The 12,387-nt window shown below is 34.1% G+C and overlaps 1 pseudogene; it reads right to left on the bottom strand.

Annotated features, from left to right (window-relative positions):
* Positions 1–9,931: 9,931 nt before the first annotated feature.
* LOC145297104 (5S ribosomal RNA) lies at positions 9,932–10,049 on the bottom strand (annotated as a pseudogene).
* Between the last annotated feature and the right edge of the window lie 2,338 nt (positions 10,050–12,387).

The raw sequence follows: 12,387 nt of genomic DNA, 5'->3' as shown, positions 1-12,387 counted from the left end.
ATTTTAATTACAAAATATTGATTTTCTCTTTTGTGCGAGGACGGTTTGTTTGTTTTTTGTTTTGTTCGTTTTTTGTTGTTTTTTTTTTGTTTATTTGTTTGGGGTTTTTTTCAGTAATAATGTCATTTCTTTTTGCTTTCAAAACCACATAATTTTGTAGGATGGTAGAATATCATAGGCACCAATTTATTGTCCTAATTAATAATAAAGTAAGTGTCGATTAATTATTATACTCCGGGATGGAAGTAAAATTACTTAAACCTTCATTTTTGTCAGTATTTCTTTATTTTTAGTAAACATATTTTCCATAGAACCTGAAAATTGCTCATTTGTTTATCAAATTTCCAAAAGTGGACACATGCCGGTGTTGAGAAAAATGTTATTATTTAGTAAATCTTACTTTATTCAGTCTCAATTTATACACAGTGGTCTAATATGTGCAATCGTGTTCTATATTTCGTGGTAAGAGCTCTTCATCAAATAGTACTAATCTTCTCTTATAGTCTTAAACGAATTTCATAGCAGTGCTTTTTGTATAATATGTATATAGAAGAATCATAAAAATGTTTTATAACAATGATACCATTTGTTGTATCTCAACCCCTAGAACGAGTTATTGTAAATAAATGAGCGTATAGAAGCAAGAAGTACAGACGCAGTAGTTTTAATTAAAACTTTTATTTTGGATAGGTTAGTGAAATTGATATTTTCCTCGGTTAATTGTTAAGATGTGCCACTGTCCGCCGAGTCGAAAAAGGTAGCCGATTTAATGTAGATAATAGTCCTTGTTCCTGGAGCTGTTGATCGTATTGTTGATAGCTAGCGATGATGGTGACGGCATTGCTGCTTGATTGTTGAGAAGGTGGTGATGGCGGTGACTGTGCTGCTGATTGTTGAAAGATGGTATCGGCTCTGTTGTTTGACTGTTGAGAAGATGGTGATGATGGTGACGACCCTGCTAGTGATTGTTGCGGAGATATTGATGATGACAACCGGGCACATTGAGGCCTGGGCACACCAGTTAAGCAGCGATGAGCCTACCCATTGCCAGATGGGTGACCATTTGGAAAGGCTTGGCGCTGTATGTACCACGTCGAGTCGTAGAAATCTCAAGGTTAATATCTGGGGGCACATTAATTCACCGGGAGAGATGCACACCCAGTTTTCGTTAAGACATGCATCTAGGAGAAGGAAAACTCTGATGTAAAAACCTGCGGTGTACTGTATACTGTCTTGTAGCAATCACATGCACCGACAAAGAACAGCAGTAATACAAAAAAGTGTGGTTGGTTCTACACAACGCCTTCCCCACTATAAACAAATCATCTGTGTGGATTTCCGAGCAACTTAGTTATTGTGGTGGGACCTACTACGTCGAAACTGACGGTAAGGTCCATATATATATATATATATATATATATATATATATATATATATATATATATATATACTAGTAAAGATATCCGCATTTTGCGCGGACTTTACTGTATGCTCGTGTACTCGCTTCGCTGTTTCTTCGAGCGTACAGCAAAGTCCCGACCTTAACATTTGACCTTGACCTTGAAAATTATGTTAGATAAGAAGGGATGTTCCCTTCTCATGTAAATAAGAAGGCAGACTAGATAAGTGAAAATAATATTAGGAAAAGGCTAGAATCGAACCCTGTAGGCAAGTGGATAATTGAAATCCAATGAATGCAGTCCATTGTTAATATTTTTTTCGAAATAGCTAAATATTATTTATGTCAGAAAAAACGATTGTCCATTCTTTTAGAATAACTGGATATTAAATATGCCAGTTAAAAGATGGACAATGCGAGTTTAAAAATATTGTTTAAAAATAGGTTAGATATTAAACAATTAGAATTGGGAATTCTTTGTTTACCAAAAGTGTGTTTGGACAGACATGTGTAAATTTACGTGAAAGTTAGTCACGTTGGCAATCACACTTCTGACGTCATAAACAAAGGAGATTTCTCAATATATGAATCGAGGGTTTGAAGTTAGAGAGAATCAGATAATTGGAGCAGATTACACACAGTGATAGAATCAGTTAGAGACTGGAAGCCTCTTAGAGGTAAATGTGTTTTGTATATTCACCTATAAACGAACTCTTTTATAACCCTCTTATACCCCATTAACCTCTTGGGATGATGGGATGTGTCTCCTAGCGGCCTCGGCTGCAGGGAGACAGGGTAGTACCAGTCAAGGATTCGTCACTTGACACTCAGCCCAACAGGTGAGGGGCCGGGAACCGGACCAGCACCTGTTGGACTGAGGTACACCGCCTGGGTAATACCTAGGAGGTCCACCCTCCCAGGCCTTGCCACCGGGCTTTCCGGTGGGGCAAGTTTATTGCTTGCTGCCTGAGGCGCCCCGACCGGGGAATGCCGATGGGGTTACTCAGGCAATTTTTAAAATTGCAGGAGTGCCCCTCCTTTAGGGGAGCCTGCGGGTATCCCACTTTCCAGGCCTTGTGCCAAATATTGCCGATGTGGGCGGCAATTAAATATATACCCTCTTATAAGTAATGTGCCTTCTTCATCATAATTATGAATCTCTATATGCGTTAAGAACTGTTGCATCAGATCTCCCAGTCTGTATTAATAATATGAATTCCCCTCAAGAATCATCATCATGTCGTCATGATGTAATATATATAAATGGCATTATCATTAAACCTGTATTACAATAAATGTCTTCCCCTCAGAAGTGTCATCGCCATCGTTATATCTGTTTTGAGTCCCCGTTATCTATGTGCCCAGAGAAGTAGCCCCCGACCCGCTACACAACAATTAGTGTGCACCATCTCTAGGTTGGAGACAATCATCGTGTCAGGTTTGGTCATGATCGGTAGGCTATGACCTTGACCTTTAACCTTTACCTTGAAAAATAGCGTGCACCATCTCGAGGTGGGGGACCATCATCATGTCAAGTTAATCATGATCGGTCCAATAGCGTGGGCTGCAGGAGAGTATATATATACATAGGTTATGACCTTGATCTTTGATCTTGACCTTTAAAAATGGTGTGCACCATCCCTAGGTGGGTAATTATCATGCCAGGTATAGTCATGATAGGGCCAGTACTGTAGACTGTAAGATAGTACATATGCATAGGCTATGACTTTGACCTTTGACCTTAACCTTAAAAATGGTGTGTACCATCCCTTTGTTGGGAACCAACATCATGTCAAGTTTGGTTATGATCGGTCCAGTGGTTTAGACTATATGAGATTTGTACACACACAGACATACGCATGTTACTACTTTATATATATATATATATATATATATATATATATATATATATATATATATATATATATATATATATATATTTGTTTTATTTTCGAAAAGAGGAGGGATTTCTCCCGAAATTATTGAAAGTTCCACCCCTCATGGACATACTAATAACTGTAGACTGCAAATTAATTATGTAATGAGGGGAGGAGTGATAAATTAATAAACAGTTAGACACTTCTCTACTCGAACATACTCGTCTATTTGTTTTTCTTTTCTTTGCTCTTGTGATTCCGGTCCTTTCCGCATTGCTTTTGGCTTTTAAAACTTCCATATATTCCTTTATCGGCAATGCTTCAATCAAACTACCATTTACTTTTATATATATATATATATATATATATATATATATATATATATATATATATATATATATATAACGTTATTTATATAAATACGCTAGTATTATCTTTTTCGAACTTAGTTTGTTTAAATACTTTACAAACAAAATTTCTTTATGCATTTTGCTAACTCCTCCCCTCTGACAAGAAGAAAAGTATTTCTTCGAAACTCCGTGGATTAAGGACTTTCACCTCTAGTTGTGTTTTCCTTCCGAATAATAAATATGTGTTTAACTCTTGCTAAAGTGTTTCTCTACATATTTTATTAAATCTATGTAATTTATATATATATATATCAAATCACAATACTAACTTCTTATATATAAATATATATGTATACATATACACTCGTAAGCAAAGAAAAATGGGCCAAACAAATGTTATACATTTTATTGCACTAAAAGCTATATTGAATAAAGAACAATTGGACAAGGAAACTTAAACGAGACTAATAACACAGAACAAGACATTTACTTTAATAAATGCTTAGGATGAAATCGTATTCCCATTTGATTGCTTTAAAAGATCAATCCTTTTAGACATGCTCTCAACCAAAGTGGAACACTGTGAAGAGGAGATGTTATTCCATTCACTTTGCACAGCTTCCTACAGTTTGTCATTGTTCTCAAAATTTTTTTCAGGCCAATGCACAAGATATTATGGACCAAATATTCTCAATTGGGTTTAAATCGGGTCTTTTACCTAGCCAAAATATCACATCAATTGAATTATCAGAAAATCATTTTTTGTGACTTTAGCAGTCTGTGAATCGGCATTATTATGTTGAAAAATAATGTTCTGGGATATTCCCAGCTTCTGGATACTTAGTAACAGTTCTGTTTCTAATATTCGAATGTATTCCTTTGCATTGATTGACTTCTCACATCTAATAAGTTCCCCAACTCCTGCTGCAGTAAAACCCCATACCATTATCTCTCCATTCCCATGTTTAACTGTAGTTTTTATACAACTAAGACAAAATCTTGATTTATCTAACCAGAAAACATTCCTGAACCAGTCTGTATCATTCTTGCCATAACACGAGAAAAATCTCTTTCTATCATTGGTGTTCTTCTTAAAAAAAATGGCTTCTTTGCACGACTTTTAGAGGAAAATCCCATTTCTTTCATTCGTTTAGATATTGTATATCTAGAAAGAGAATTTCCAGCCCCTGTTTTGAATTCTTTGCTATGGTCAACATAAGTTTTCTTTTGATCTTTCAAGGCAGTTAATAAAATACTGTGGTCGTCCTTCAAAGTGAATGCTCTAGGGCGACCAGATCCAGACATCCCTTTTACCAAGCGTTCGACTTCGAACCTTTGACTAGTTCGCTTCATTACAGAAAGAGATGTTTTTACATTTTCATTTCTTAAAATATCAAAAATCTGCTTGTAAGTCATTTTGAATTGCCTTAATCTTGCAATTCGGTTTTTATATCCTCGCCAAGATGCGATCTTACCATATTTAGGATTCATTTTTTCACTTATTAATATATGCCATAATAATAATGATCTGCAAAATAGAAATTTTCAGTAAAAGTTAACAAAAATTAATGGAAAAATATTGAAAAATCGATTTCTTCCTTCTTTCACTCTTGGCCCATTTTTTTTTTTTTTTTTTTTGCTAATGAGTGTATATGCATGCATATATATGTATACGTAAATAATTTGTATTGCTTGACGTTGCATGTGTCAATATAAATCCTGTTGCTTATTTTGCTCTTTTTCAATGCATTTTAATGTTTTCTAATTATGTTTTTAAATCTCATTGATTATCGACAGTCGGAACGTTCAACAGATCTTGCTTGCTTGTACAACTAGCATGATGTCACTTTTCCAGTGAACAATCTTTTATACGAAACGTTCAATGATATATATCACGAAAATTCATGTTACTGAGAAACGATGTAAATAAATGAGTTTTTGATGAATGTATGCAAATTGGTCCATGAAGTAACTACAGTTTCATATTATAGTATATATATATATATATATATATATATATATATATATATATATAGATATAGATATATATATATATATATATATATAGAGAGAGAGAGAGAGAGAGAGAGATTATTTCTTTTTACATAAACAATTAGGTATCGCTACACAATCATGAGTGTGTTTCAGTCAACTGATTATAGATAACTTCATCAGGAGATTTTTCTTTTCACAAAAGTTTCGTCCTTGATGAATTTTTGAAAAAAAAATCACAGAATTTCTGGTCAGGAGATCAGTTAAATGATATTTAAAATCAAAATAAAATAGCATAAAATAAAGTAGCGGTACGGATTCGAGTCTGCCTCCCTACTACCACTTTTTTTTTTTTGCTCAACATAAACCTCCCAACACCCGGGTAACGCCGGGCACCCAGGCTAGTTTAATATAAATTTAAGTGGGTAGCAATAGTACAATGAAATAATATCCATAAAGGAAAAATAAACTATAAGTATAAGTTTAGGTGAAACTATAATGTCTATATGTAGAGAGCAATGGAAATATATTAGAGTTGGATTTAAGGGGTATGTAGAGGGCTAAGAAGGTGTGATTTATAATGCTTACAATTAAGGGATGTCTCTTGTTTTTCGGGGGTGGGTATTTAGGAATCTATCCCTAACTTTAAATTTAAAATTAAATAAATTTTCATTTAGGCATAAAAACCAGAGGGTTTACAGTTTGTTTTTGCTTTTGCTTTTTTGTTTTGTTTTGTTTTTAATTTTCCATTTAACTATTGGCTTACGTTATCATTGACTAGTTCTTGGTAATATAAAAAGAGTGAAGTTTTATGGTTATAATCTGGATTAATGAAGGATCATTTATGACCGGTATATCTTTCTTTGAAAATATATTTCCTGTCAGACTAATATAGTATTTAGATGTTTTATATAAGCCTTGTTTACAACAGAGGTTGTTAGAAATTTTTGATTAAGAGGACATTCTGACTTATTCATACTACTAAATGTTTTTGTGTTCATAGTTTTATATTGATTCGATTTAGTATTGTCTTTTAGAAATTTGTTATCATAATTCTTTAATATTTTTAACAAATTATTTCTACAACTATAGCTTAGAATTTTTTCTTAGATTGGTTTTAACCATCAAATTAAAAGCAGGTGTAAACCAAATGATTTTTCTTTAATATAATAATAGCTATAATTTCATTTAATTTCCATAGTTATTTTCTCGACATGGCGAGTAAGCTCTCGGGATTTTACTGGTAATTAGTATTGTGTAGCTCAGAGGATTCTTTATCGGTACTTTTTCTGAGCAGAGGAAATAAATAGCCCAGTAATATTAAAAAGAACGCATTTCTTGAACAGTATAAAAATGGAAACTTTATAAATTGAGGTTTTGTTATCTGGTCGCAAGAATGAGAAAAAAGTAGAGTTCATGATTAAAAAATAAAATCCAATGATGAATCCCGTTCGTAATATTTACGTCCGTATAAGAAATGAGATCTCAGAAATTGAAATTGTGGAACCCGATTGTGGGAATAAGAAAAAGATAATATCCTTGATTGATATATATATATATATATATATATATATATATATATATAAATATCAAGAATATTATCTTTATATATATATATATATATATATATATATATAGAGAGAGAGAGAGAGAGAGAGAGAGAGAGAGAGAGAGTTCAAAGCAACATATTTAGGTGAAAGGAATATATGGTTTAAAGACTACTTAAAAAATATTTTTAGAATCTTTAAAAAGAAAGTTTTTAAAAACAATTATAGAAGTTTTAAATATAGAAGAGATTAGGTAAGCCAACCTCAGTCGCCTCCCCTAGCAATAAGAAAAATTAAGGCGATTGAAGAAAGCTGAAGAAGTATGTTGACGCAAAAGGTAAAAAATAGGGGGGGGGCTAAGAACAAAAAGTTAAAATAAAGAGGGGGACTACAAAAACTCAATACAATAAATTTTTATATAAGATAATTCTGTGTGCAGAATATATTTGGGTCAAAAGGTGGAGGCATTTAGAAAACGTACAAACTTAAGACGAGAAAATGGAGAAGTTATTGGCGAAAAGGATACATTTGCGCATGATATTAGAGGAATAAACAAACTTGGGGTGGTAGAGGAACTATCAGGAAAATGAATAGGAGGGACGAAAAGGAGGAAAAATTTATAAGGTATTAAAAATAAGAGCAAAAGAAAACGAGTGGAAACTTCTTACAGATACAGAAAAACATTATAAAGTTAGGGAGAATGATAATAAAAAAGGAATTATAATTTAGCTGATATGTGAATGCCTTAGAAATAGTTAAAAATTGTCAACTTCATACTTAAATTTATCTACAATTAGTAAATGATATGCTAAACCAATTGTATGAGTCATCATTATCAGCGTATCGTATAAATCCGAAGATTCTATTGTTGGCAATGTTTTTTATTGATATTTTCCAGTCAGAATTCTTTCTAAAAAGACATCGGGTACTTATAGAAGGCACCACGTGAAGGTTGCCAACATCCTAAGTAAAAGTGATTTTTGGTCGAACAAACTTGATTCGAACTTGGATCATCTAGTTTGTCAGTGCGTGGCGTTAATTACTTTCCCGCTATTACCTCCCATTTGAAGACTTTTTTTTTTTTTTTTAATAATAAAAGTTTTACATTTTCGAAAGGAATAGAAGAATCAAGTGAAACAGAGTATAAAATAAGTTTTCAATAGAATTTTAATTTTATATATATTTATGGATTTAACTTTGCTACGACAACTACAGATAGAAACGCAGAATCGGTCGCAATAGTTTATCTAATCATCTAAATATATGGAAAATATATGCAAGAATATTGGTTCTTACAGATTCAGAAATGAAAGCATTAACTATTAACCGTTATTTACAGCAAATGCATTACAAAGGTGGCAAAGTTCTTTTGTGCGTGATCCAGTTATTGCTCAGTCTCGGTAGGATTCAGAAATAAAAGCACTGGACCATATCAATACATCTTGGGAAATCAGATGAGAATCAAATCTTTGTATTACCAGAAACGTATCAAATGTGAGATATTATTCAGAAATATTAAGTATCTACCTAAGACATTGTTTCTTTCTCTCTCTCTCTCTCTCTCTCTCTCTCTCTCTCTCTCTCTCTCTCTCTCTCTCTCTCTCTCTCTCTCTCTCTTTCATTACATCTTTCTTTGAGTTCATAAACTGATCATTGCTCTTTCTGCTTCTCGTAAAGTCGATTCTCTTTAACATTCTTTACACTTCCTCACACCTTGGCTATTCTCTCTTACACGAATCTACTATCAGGGAATATATGGAGTAATGTTGTCATATTTTGGTTGGTAAATCTCTGTCCAATTTGAGGGTTATTGGTATCGTGTAGATACATATCTATAACTTGATCCCCCCGCCTTTTCTTCTTTTCTGCAACGTCGCTCTCTCTCTCTCTCTCTCTCTCTCTCTCTCTCTCTCTCTCTCTCTCACGCGCACACACATAGATGCGATGTTGCTATTCTCAGTCTTTTCTGTAAATACTATTATGTCATGTGTTCTTCAGAATTGTCTGGTCTATTTCCTGTTTCTTTAGCTCCAGCCCATTCGGCTCGTTGGTCTACTGATCTCCCCCAATTCGCTATTTAGATACCTCATTGTAATACAGCTACCTAATATCCAGTAGCTTTTTTACCAAGGACTGTATGCTTGAGAAACTTTCTTCTTACTGACTGTTTTCCTCCTATATATGGCCTTATGAACTGGAGGAAAATCGAGTGGGTTCGAGTTAGGTTATAGTTAGGTTATGTTTAGGTAAGGATTGTGTTAGATTTGGCTTAGGGTTAGGGTAGCAAAACACAGTTCTGTTTTTGTCTGGATCAAAGACTGTACCTTTAAAATCCGTTTAATGATCGATCAAACATGATCAATTGATGACTAGGGCTATGACAAGAAAACAATTTTATCGTTGTTTTAACTCTCGGGTATATATTCGACACAGACACAGTTAGTTAATCGAGAACCACATCACTCTATCTAAAAACATATAAGATATTAACTGATATATACTCGAGAGTCAAAATAATGAAAAGAATATTCTCTTATCATAGCCCTATTGATGAAGCATTAAATTTCATTAAACAAATTAACACGTCAATGTCTTCGTTCAGTCTCGAAAGACAAAGGATACCCCCAGTAGGGGAAGCTGCGCGTCTAATTGTGTGACAAGGGTTGCGCAATCACCAACCACACCTCTCCTAAATCAGCGCTGCTTGAGTCCCGTGGCAAGAAGAAGTTCGGGACGACTGGAAACAATGCCGAGATAAGCGAAGAGCAAATACAGCACCTGGAAGTCCCAAATGGTCACCCATCTGGTACTGGCCAAGCTCATCGTTGCTTAACTTCGGTGATCTGACGGGAACTGACGTGTCAAACGTGATTCTGCCGTATAAACAAATTAACAGCTTCATTGCTTATTTAGAAGCCACTGATTTAAAATGAGGATGTTAGGTTTTGTGAGACATTTTTGTTTACATTTGAATATCATGTCCAACGTCACTCCAAGGGGAGATAACTCCCCATTTTCTGGAAACAAGGTACATTCTGTGTGTATGTGAGTTAGTGTGTGTGTGTGTGTGTGTGTGTGTGTGTGTGTGTGTGTGTGTGTGTGTGTGTGATGTATATACGGCCTAGATTAGGAAGGTTGCTCCTCCAAAGCAACGCCTTCTCCATCACACTAAGAAGATCAGAACTAATCTACGACACGTTCTCATAGTCACCGCCATTAATATGAATGATTTTTATTTGCTGATTATATTAAATATCAAAGTTTACTCGAATACGATTTATTTGTCATGTATTTAGCTTGACGGTTGTGTATATCGATTATAAAGTTTAAAAGGTCAATCACTAAAAAAGATGGAAGAAAATCATTTGTTTGGGTATTGTTATCTATGATCACAATCGCCTTTCTCGATTTAATAACAGATAAAAACTTGTAAATGGACGATGTACGAAATTTAACACATTTATTGAGCAAATTTGCAGGGCGAACGATAATTTAGAAGCCGTTGGCTGCGAAATTACTATGTAGTGTTCTGCTGCATTCTTGTTTATATTTCAAACTGTCATAGCTGACCTCGTGTCTCAAGGGCAGATAACCGTTTCTGTCATGTAGTTCAAGGGAGATAATTCAATAACAGGCCAAAAATAATCGGTTGACAAATACATTCATTAAACACATGCTAATTAGTAATTTAGAAGTCGCTCAATCCGAAATGATAATGTTAGTGTTTTTGCGAGTCACTTTTTGCTTCACAATTACACGAATTTTGTTTAGTGTCACGGTTAAGCTCACTCCAAGGGAAGATAACTCTGCCCTTTCTGATTGCAATTCTACCTAAACATCATTTTATGTTAACAGCAATAAACATTTAAAATACTCTGGTTGGCATATTGCGCATGTCGTTGGCCAAATGAACTTCGACGTGTGATTAAGAGTAAGGGATATTCGAGAATATCTTCCGCTTAACTATATAAATATACATCAATGTAGCTTTTAATTTTAGTTTGACAAACGCCCAATGAATTAACGAAAATATCCATCCCTGTAAGAATAAAGACGAAAGCGAATAACTTCCCATTGTCAAATCCTATCAGATGTTTCGCGTGTCGGGCAATCGTTTTCAGAGACAGAAGAATTCGTATCTATTATTGCAGATTTTTATAGTTTACATTATATAAGTTTATGTGTGAAAGCTTTATTTGCATATGTAGAGACCACATTTAAAAATAGTACGAATTAAGAGCAGACAGGAAGTTGAATTTGAGCAGCTGAGGGAAGCTAAGGGCTGGTGATGGAAATTTGCTCGTTTTGTTACGGTGTTTTTGTTTGTTTTTATTTGTTTATTAAAGAGTCAAGCTCATCAAGGCCTGCAGACTACTTAATGACAAGGTTTGATTTGGTTCGTTTTGTTTGTTTTTGGTTTGTTTGTTTTGTTTTGTTTTTTGGTTTTTTGATATATCAACCTTTTTCGGGTTATTTAATACCGAATCCAGTCATTTTAGTAAAGGTTTTATATATCTTGTTCCTTATATTATCAAATATTTATTAATGATGTTTGGTTTGATTGTTTTATAGAAGAAAATTATTGTTTTGGTTTCGGGATCTGCGGAGACAGTATTGGGTTTTGTAAATGGATAGGAAAATAATAAGATCAATGTTTGGTGCATTTTAGGTCAGGAAGCTGATATCTTCACACTAATCGAAAAGCACCTGTTTGATGACGTGGTGTATGGTGATACAGGATTGCAGATCATGGTTGCATCTGGACTGAAATTGATTATTTCATGGGACCGCTTAAAAAGAATTTGACATTTATTCTTTTTGTCGACTGTTATCCTCATCTTTATAGTTGTTGCAGTTTCACCACCTTTTGAACGACTCATCCTCTGACCTTTTTTAGGTGATTACAGAAATTACACAAATTATGAAGCTTCATCCCAAAGGATTCCAAAAAATAAAAATAATATATAAGAATTTGATACCATTGGACTTAAAAACGACGATGCTGCAGTCAGCTGGGAAGCAGTCCCGTGATATTGTGTTCCATAGATAGACAGTTCTTAAAAATAAATTTTGGTCGTAAAAGTTTTGCTTAGTTTCAGGCATACAGGGGGAAATAAAAATGTATTTTTAGTGGGGGTTCTTTTTTTACATAGTGATCACCACTTATCAAGGCCCGGAAGCCACTCAGGGATTAGTTATTGCATGCACAGTACGTTAGTGTG

Source organism: Euprymna scolopes, chromosome 17 (genome assembly GCF_053919585.1).
Source record: "Euprymna scolopes isolate OS-2025 chromosome 17, ASM5391958v1, whole genome shotgun sequence".
In the NCBI taxonomy this organism is placed as follows: domain Eukaryota; kingdom Metazoa; phylum Mollusca; class Cephalopoda; order Sepiida; family Sepiolidae; genus Euprymna; species Euprymna scolopes.
The sequence above is the reverse complement of the archived record's forward strand: the minus strand, read 5'-3'. Positions and strand labels throughout refer to the sequence as shown.